The following is a 9,732-nucleotide window of genomic DNA, read 5'->3' as shown; positions in this document are numbered from 1 at the left end:
AGAGTTTTTCTTCTCAGGAGATCAATGACCGGCCCACATCGTGTCACTCACGTTCTGACGGTTGTTTATCTTGCAGCTCCTTCCTCAGGGCTCATTTCACCGCTTTGCCGTTTCCTGCTTTGTGTTGTTGCACCTGAGCAACAACATTTGGAGAATTTCTTCCAGCTGTTGCATCTGATTTAGTCATTTTCTATCTATTCGAACGTAGCAAGATAAGTATTTACCTTAGCTTGCAAACTAAATATTTAGCAATAAGGCAGCTTAATATTTAGCTTGCTAAATAAATAGAAAGTTAGCAAAAAGCTAAATATTTAGTGTGCAAGCTAACTGTTTAGCTCCAAGTTAATGCTAGTTTGATGCTAGATATTTAGCTTGCAAACTAATTATGTAAACAAGCTAAATATTTTGCTAGCAAGCTAGTCATTGAGCTCTGAGCTAACTAAATATTTAGTTTGCTAAATAAATATCAAGTTAATCAAATATTTAGTGTGCCAGCAAACCATTTAGGTCCAAATTAAATGTGCTCGCTACATATTTAGTTTGATGCTAAATATTTATCTCCGAGAAAGCCAAATAACCTACTAGCTAAATATTTATCTTTAAATAGCTTTGAACTAGCTAAATGTATAACTTAAAGCTAACTGTTTAGCTAACAATTTATTAACTAAATCTAAATATTTTGCTTCAAACTAAATATTTAGCTGCTGAATAAATATTTAGCCCTAAGCTAGCTAAATATTTATTTTGAAGCTCAATCTTCAGCTTGTTAGTGAAATATTTAGCTCAGCCTAACAAAAGCTAAATAAATATTTAGTCTGAAACTGACATTTACATGCGACTGAATAACAAGCTGAATACATTTTCCTCTTTTAACAGGTTAAATAACCCAAATTAAACTGAGTTCAGGGTTTCATCCGTGTGAAATCTAGTGAATGTACGCAGAAGAACTATGAATTTTGTCCAGAAATATGTTAAGAAAATAACATTTTGAGTAACGTCTTGAACAAACTGGGTCGTTTTTGAATAGATACAGCATTTTAAACCTTGATGCCATCACCAGCTTATGTTTCCTGGTTCTGGTCTGAGGTTCTTTGCAGCAGCAGCAGCCGGGCCTGCAGAGCGGCTCTGTGGCTGGAACTTCAAACTGTCAGCGGCGACGCTCTGCAAGCAGCAAGATGTCGCTGCCCGCATCGGCTGAAAGACATCCTTCACTCTGACTCATTTCTCCTGCTCAGCTAACCACCGCTGACGGTTTCTGCGTTTCTTTGACCTGCAAACGGGGCTGCAGCGGGTCGCTGCACCTACACTGCAGCGTGGTCAGAAAGTTCTGACTGGGTGAGAAGACCTGCAGCCTGCTGCGTGCAACATGATCAGCGGCTGAGGCTCTGGAGAGCCAACATTTAGGATACTGCTGCTCTATTTCTGTCATATTAGGAATAATAAAACATTTAATCTTAGTTTTTTTAAAGTTTGAGAGACAATTTTTTCCTTCATGCAGACATATTGTACAGCTAAATATTTAACTTGCTACATAAATAGCAAGTTAGCAAAAATAATTTTACATTTCGCCCATAGTTAGCTGAATATTTAGATTTAAACTAAACATTAAGTTAGCAAACTAAATAATTAACTTCTAATTATTTAGTTAGCTTGCAAGCTAATATTTAGCTTCCTAAATAGCAAATTAACTAAAATATTTAGCTTCAAAGTAAATATTAAACTCCGAAGTAGCTATTTAGTGAGCAAGCTATATAAATCCAAATTAAATATTTAGCACTGAGCATACTAAATGTTTGGCTTGATGTTACATTTTTAGCATCAAACTAAACATTTAGCTTAATCGTTAAAGATTTAGCTGCTTTAAATGTATTGTTTGAAGCTAAATATCTACCTAGCAACCTCAACTACTCTAGCTGACATTTAGAGGTTAAATATTTAGCTTTGAACTAAATATTTAGTTAAATATTTTGTTATCAAGCTAAGTATTTACTTTAACTGGCACGCTAACGCTCTGAATTAGCTAAATATTCAGTTTGCTAAATAAATAGCAAGTTAGCAAAAGTATTTAGCATCAACATAAATATATAACTCAAAACTTCATTTATCAACAGAGAGACAAGTTGTTTAAATATTGTTTTTAAGTTGTAGCAGCCTAAATAAATGCACCCAGGGATGTTATGAGGTGATTAGAACGGCCTAGTCAAAGTTCAGACCAACATTTAGCTGAGAATTTGTGACAACAGCTGAAAACAGAAGTGAGAAAATGCGAAAAGGTAGTAAATGATTCCTCTAAAGAAAAAACAACCAAAGCAAAGCTCTTTGTTGATGGGAAAATAATTTCCAGTCTGTTTTCCACTGGGAAGAATCACAGCAAGATAAATTCGCTAAAACGATATTTCCAGTAATCCTCTCCTTATTTAGATATGTCCCTGCACCACTCAGGTATTTACTTGGGTTTAATCTCCTCCGGCTCGCTGCGACCAGGCAACACGGACAAACACACAAAGAGGCAAAACCCTGTCGCCTTGTTCTCTGCGAAGGTAGATTATCTGAGCGCACAGAGAAAATTTCTCGGGGGAAGCTTTGGCGCCGAGTAATAAAACTCAGAGTGTGTTTCCTTTGCCAAGCTGAGACATCTGGTCACCTTATCACAGATAAGTGGGGGTTAGTCCTGGCATCTGCTAGAATTAATCCATTTTGCAAACACAGTTATCCTAATCTCCTAAATATGCCGCTCCACAACTGTACAAAGCAGTAGGTACAATTTCACCTTCTGAGGGAGGGCTGCCATTTTGGGCCGAATCAAGATCATGATCAGTGCTACACTGCAAAAACACAAAGTCTTACCAAGTATCTCTGGTCTGATTCCTAGTGGGAACATCTCAGTACACTTGGAATAAGACAAAACTAACGTACAGGTAACCTTTCAGGACGATAAAGGAGCTTTTCCTAAGAACACCTTAACCATACAAAGGTGTACAGATGCTGGCACACAGATCTGTTTCTCAAAATTAACATCTTGCTAGTTTTTGTTCTCACATTTGAGTCTCTGTGATCTCCAAAAACATTCCAAGCACTTAAAAAAAACAGTCAGTCGTGCTTTACGAATAAATTCATGTTTTTTGGTGTCTGAAAAATGAGCAGTTTCAAAAACTTCCAGAATTTAACATCACAAAAACATATCCCAGCCTGTCTAAGGAAGCACAGCGGGTCGCCTTCAATCACACAGCTGTTATCCGTAATGTTCTTTATAAAGTTATGCACTGTAAAAAGTGGTATTTACCAGAAAACTCTGGCAGCTGTTATGTAATTAGCTCTACTAAAAAATAGGTAAACTAAGTTACCATGATTGAAGTCACAACCGAATTACATTAAAGTCTATAAAAAAGATCATGTGAGAAGTACAACCTAAAGTGAATTAATTTGTTTTTCAAAAACAACTTTTTTTTTTTTACCACCATTTCTGGTTTAAACTAATAAATTTGACTTTTCTCACATATTGTCGCTGAAAAAACAAACATTTTTTGACAGTTTACAAAGCTTTCTGTGAATTTAACAAAACATTTGTTTTCCACTGTTTTAGTTTTTGTGTCAAGTCCACGGCCACTTTCCACAGCGCGGCGGGCCAGAGTTGGCCCCCGGACCTCGAGTTTGACACCAGCTCTACAGCGTGCAGAGGAGTGACGAAGGCGCGTCGGTCGGTGTGAAGTTAGGAAACCTGAGCAGCGGCAGAGCTTCAAAGTGGAAGACAGAAAATTGGTGTCACAAACTGGCCGAGCCCCGGCTGGTCCGCTCTGCCACCCAACATCCCCGCATGAATATTCATGCGGGCGGATTTCTCTTTTGTTGCCTGCCTAGTCAGCAGTCACCGAACACATGGTGAGTGTTGGCAGCGCCCCGGCCTAGGTAGAGGGGCCGCGGACGGAGGCAGTGGCAGGAACCAGGACCTGTGAGGCTGACTGACATTTCCATCTGTGGCGAGGCCTGGTAATTATCGGGGAGAGGAGCGCCCGCAGCAGCGCGCCATCTGCTAGGGGAGATGGCTCAATGAGGTATGAGCACAAGCGGCTCTCCGTCGGGCCACTGCCTGCCTCTGACATGAGGGCTCGCATCTGCTACCGAGGAGCCGGGCCGCCCAACACAGCCTGTCTGCCTGGCCGAGAGAGGGGGCTGACAGGAGGGAGGAGAGCCGCCAACAGCCCCCCTGACCCGCGCCGCCCTGCGCCCCCTCGCCGCCGCTGCCCTGCCAAAGGAACACTTGACAAACAGCGCAGCCCACTCACAAGTTTTCATACAGATCTCATCGAGTTGTTGGGGGTTTTCTGCAAACGGCGCCGCAGAGATCCAGTTCTGGCTCTCGGTGTTGTGGTTTGTTTTCTGACTCACTCGGCTCGCTAAGACTGCGGATCACACACCTGGCGAGTGTGTGTGTGTGTGTGTGTGTGTGTGTGTGTGTGTGTGTGTGTCCTTGTTCTTTCTGTTTGAGCCCAGCATGGCGAGTCCAACCGGGGTGCTGCTGATATTACATTCAGCCCACAGACCCGCTCTGGGATCCGCACACCAACATCCCACAGTAACGGTGCGCAGCGCCGCAGGATGCGGCAGAACCCAGCTGGAGGAAGACTCCACTCCACAGCCACGTGTGTTTTAATACATTCACTCTAAATGAAGTAGATTTCATCCAGTCACACCCTGGAAGCTGCCGGGTGAAAACGGACCATTTGGCTTATTTTGCTGCAACGCAGTAAAACGGCAAGGCTAAGAAAATGAGAAAAAGTACAATAACAAGAATAAAGTCATTATATCGCGACTGTATTCTGGAAATATGACTTTATTCTCATTAATTTGACTTTATTCTCATATTGATTTGACTTTATTCTCATATTGATTTGACTTTATTCTCATTAATTTGACTTTAATCTCATTAATTTGACTTTAATCTCATTAATTTGACTTTATTCTCATATTAATTTGACTTTATTCTCATTAATTTGACTTTATTCTCATTAATTTGACTTTAATCTCATATTAATTTGACTTTATTCTCATTAATTTGACTTTATTCTCATTAATTTGACTTTAATCTCATTAATTTGACTTTATTCTCATATTGATTTGACTTTAATCTCATTAATTTGACTTTATTCTCATTAATTTGACTTTAATCTCATTAATTTGACTTTAATCTCATATTAATTTGACTTTATTCTCATTAATTTGACTTTAATCTCATTAATTTGACTTTATTCTCATTAATTTGACTTTATTCTCATATTAATTTGACTTTATTCTCATATTAATTTGACTTTATTCTCATTAATTTGACTTTATTCTCATATTAATTTGACTTTATTCTCATTAATTTGACTTTATTCTCATATTAATTTGACTTTATTCTCATTAGTTTGACTTTATTCTCATATTAATTTGACTTTATTCTCATTAATTTGACTTTATTCTCATATTAATTTGACTTTATTCTCATTAATTTGACTTTAATCTCATATTAATTTGACTTTATTCTCATTAATTTGACTTTAATCTCATATTAATTTGACTTTAATCTCATTAATTTGACTTTATTCTCATATTAATTTGACTTTAATCTCATTAATTTGACATTATTCTCATTAATTTGACTTTAATCTCATTAATTTGACTTTATTCTCATATTAATTTGACTTTATTCTCATTAATTTGACTTTATTCTCATATTAATTTGACTTTATTCTCATTAATTTGACTTTAATCTCATATTAATTTGACTTTATTCTCATTAATTTGACTTTAATCTCATATTAATTTGACTTTAATCTCATTAATTTGACTTTATTCTCATATTAATTTGACTTTATTCTCATTAATTTGACTTTAATCTCATTAATTTGACATTATTCTCATATTAATTTGACATTATTCTCATTAATTTGACTTTATTCTCATATTAATTTGACTTTATTCTCATTAATTTGACTTTATTCTCATATTAATTTGACTTTAATCTCATATTAATTTGACTTCATTCATCGGAGTTCGATTCACTCAAAGCGGACTGAACTTGTTTCCGGTTCGTTTGGAGATGAACTCTGAGGCAGACCAAAAAAACAAACCTCTGTCTCAGTTTGGCTGAAGTGAACTTTGGTTCAGTTCAAATGCATAATGTGAACGCTAAGCGGACCGGAGACCACTGCGAAAGCAGGAAGTGGACTACAGCGCAGGGCGTTCTGGTTAAATACCTCCAAACAAACACGCTAGCCTAGCGCTAGCAGGAGAAATGTCTCGTGGTCCTTAGCACAAACCTCCAACCGCTAAAACCTGGCAGTACGCCATTTTTGTTTCCATTTGCTGAAGAATCAGCTCAGCGTCTTGTTCAACCAAAACAAAGGATTAGCTTAGCATTAGCGGGATAAACGGCCCAAGAGAAATCCTACTACTAAAAACCGACCATACTCCATTTTGTTTCCATTTTGCTCTCAGAGTCTTCAGAGGTTTTTGTGTCGTTTCCTTCAGTGGTTCTGGGTGCAGCGCCCCCACAGGACAGGAGGGGAACAGGTTGGTTCAGAGCCACAGCAGCTGCAGGTGGAGCAGGTGGTGGAGTTCTGGTCCCAAATCAAACCGAGTCAACCGGACCATCAGGGACAAAACCAAAAAGCCGTTCTGGTTTAAAAACCCGTTTCCACGTGACGCCGGTTCTGAACCCACTGATTGAAAACTCCAGCTCTCTCTTTAGCAGACATATTTCCTGCCACACAAACCTGAACTTCACCTCCTCCTGTTTGACTCTTTAACATCCGTCACGTCTCTGACACGCTGATTTTACCCCCGCGGATCCGGGTTTTCTGCCCCGGTGGCTCCTGCGTCACTTATTACCACTTGAAAAATCTCTTAAGAGAAAGAGAGAGAGAGAGGGAGAGGTGGAGGATGAGGAGGGGTGGAGCGCTGCATCTCTTCATCGCAGGATTTCATGTGACTGTTTGGACAGATTGGTAGAATAGAAAACGCAGCCGGGGCCTGTGATGCCTTTGATCCCGCCTCACACGCGGCGCAGCCACCGCGCAGCAAACCTTTGCGTCACCTGCGTTTACCAACGCCCTGCTCGTTATACTCACCGTCAACTCGTTGCGTGCGCCTTCACCTGCAGCACAACAAACCTCAGGAGGAGCTGGAAGCCGTCAGAAACATGCTTACATCCTCGCCGCAGCTGTCAATTACCTACAAAACCCGTCTTTGATAAGGAGAGTCTGAAGCCCCCCTGCTCCCCCACCTCCCTGCTCTTGGAGTGGCTTTTTCAGATGTCATAGCACTTATGAGAAATTTGTGACAGCATCAACAGCGTCTATTCCCCATTCAGCGGCATTAACTCTGTGCCATGTGTCTAACAAACGGAGGCCATTCTGGAGCCCTTAATGACAAGGCTGCTTCGCTCCTCTCCTCTCCCCCTCGCTCTTTTCAAATTGCTCTCTAAATGAAGTACAGCTGTGCGGACCAGGTGCTGCCATCCCCCTTTTCAGAAAGCACAGGAAATTATGAAATCCCCAAATCCTTCACAAATGGCGGGCAGGAGGGAAGGTTGGAGCGCGGCGGCTCGGCTTGGCCTGTAGATGCGACTATTTCCCCGAACTCGTCTTTTAGCGCAGTTGGGTCGCACAACAAGACGCGCCGCATGACTCGGAGCAGCTCAAGTGTTTTTGTTTCTAACTTTTCAGCAGGATCTCGACTCTTTGCAGGTGATTTACGCGGTTCATCTGTGATTTCACTGCAGAAACAATCAGATGCAAAACAAACTGGCAGTTTATTGTGAATCTGTTGATGAAGAAAGACAAACATCCATGATTGATGCGTTTTTCTGAATCCTGGATCGTTTTGACGGATCTTGTTTTTCCATCCATCCATTTTCTTGCACCCTTGTCCCTCAGTGGGGTCGGGAGGGTTGCTGGTGCCTCTCCAGCTAACGTTCTGGGCGAGAGGCGGGGTCACCTGGACAGGTCACCTGGACAGGTCACCTGGACAGGTCGCCAGTCTGTCGCAGGGCAACACAGAGACACACAACCACACACACTCACACCTAGGGGCAGTTTGGAGAGGCCAATTAACCTGACAGTCATGTTTTTGGACTGTGGGAGGAAACCAGAGTACCTGGAGAAAACCCACCATGCACAGGGAGAACATGGAGACTCCATGCAGAAAGACCGGGGCTGGGAATCGAACCCAGAACCTTCTTGCTGCAAGGCAACAGCTCTACCAACTGCGCCACTGTGCAGCCCTATCTTGTTTTTCTTTGAACATTAATAATTAATGCACCTTTTTTGATGGACGTTCATTCAATAAACGGTTTCTGCTGATTTATTATCGCACTTTAGCTTAGTAATAGTTTTTCATTTCAAAACGTTTTGACTGCTTTTGGTCTGCTGACGTCACGGCCTGACACGTTTCGCTCTCCAGTCCTAATTATTGATTATCGGCCTCTCGGTTATTGGTATCAGGAATCAAGTCGGTGATTTGATCAAATCAGACATCAGGATGAAGAAGCATTGGGTCGGATTTTAAAGCAGCCAGGTCAGACTTTTATAAATATTCAAAAAATACTTCATTAATCCCAAAGGAAAACTCATAATTAATGATTATGAATAATAATGAGCCCCTATTAGATGTGCTACATTCACAGAAATGGGATTTTAAAACAATTTGGACCATCGGTTCAATAATTGAGTCAATAATTGTATAAAAAGTTTAAATTCTACGTTTTTTTTAACTTATAAAATAAAATCTGTAAGTTCAACTAGAAGTTTTTAATATTTACCTAAAACAAACTTCTGCATGTTGCTGAGAATTTCCTTTTAACTTAGTTTTGTCTTATTTCAGTGTATTAAAATATCTTGAACTAGTCAATAATTCTTGGTATAATTTAGCGTTTTTGCAGCATGAATGTTGTTTTTGGTTTTGTTTTGAAGGGATTCAGTCATTTTGAACAAATTTCTTCTAAAAACCAAGAACTCGCCGACCTTGCAGTCCAGTTTTCTCACCTTTTGCCCTAAAATGCACGGCGCCGACCGAACCCGTCCAACATTTAGAGCTCTGTGTTTGTTTTCTGCACAACTGCTGAAGTAGGCCTCCTGCTCAAGAGACTGTCGATGCACAGCTGTCAATGTCTCCATAAAGCCCCATATCCATAATAGACAAAGCCCTCATCAAGCCTCGGCTTCATCTGGCCTCCCAGATGCCCCATCACCGGGGGCAAATCCCATCCAGCGCGCCACGCAGCCAGATGTGAGCTGGCAACATGGCCGTGGGGTCAACACATGGCAAAGGTAGACCCAATAAATGAATTATACTCTGATTATCATAAATGTGGCATCTGAGAGCGCCGCTCGCGTCGCTGGGGTCGGGAACGGCGTCGGAGCAGCTGCAGCGGCGTGACGTCAGGCCGGGTGAACGAGGCCGGCATCCGCTCAGGTGATCGGCGCTGTGAACGTGAATCCAATAACAAACTGATCAAGTTCAGTAAATATCTCCCGTCATGTGGAACATTTTAATCATTTAGTCTCTCCAGGATTTCACAACCGTTTTGTTTTTCTAATCAAAATCAAAGATTTCGTGGCGATAATTTATAAAAATGTGCACTAGAAAAAAATACCTGGTAAGATTTTGTGTTTTTGCAGTGTAGTTGTGGCATAAGGTAACGATAAACCAACGGCTAACGTATTCATTCAATAAGTATTTATTAAAATCAAC

Source organism: Poecilia reticulata, chromosome 22 (assembly GCF_904066995.2).
Source record: "Poecilia reticulata chromosome 22, P_reticulata-male-v2, whole genome shotgun sequence".
NCBI classification, from domain to species: domain Eukaryota; kingdom Metazoa; phylum Chordata; class Actinopteri; order Cyprinodontiformes; family Poeciliidae; genus Poecilia; species Poecilia reticulata.
The sequence above is the reverse complement of the archived record's forward strand: the minus strand, read 5'-3'. Positions refer to the sequence as shown.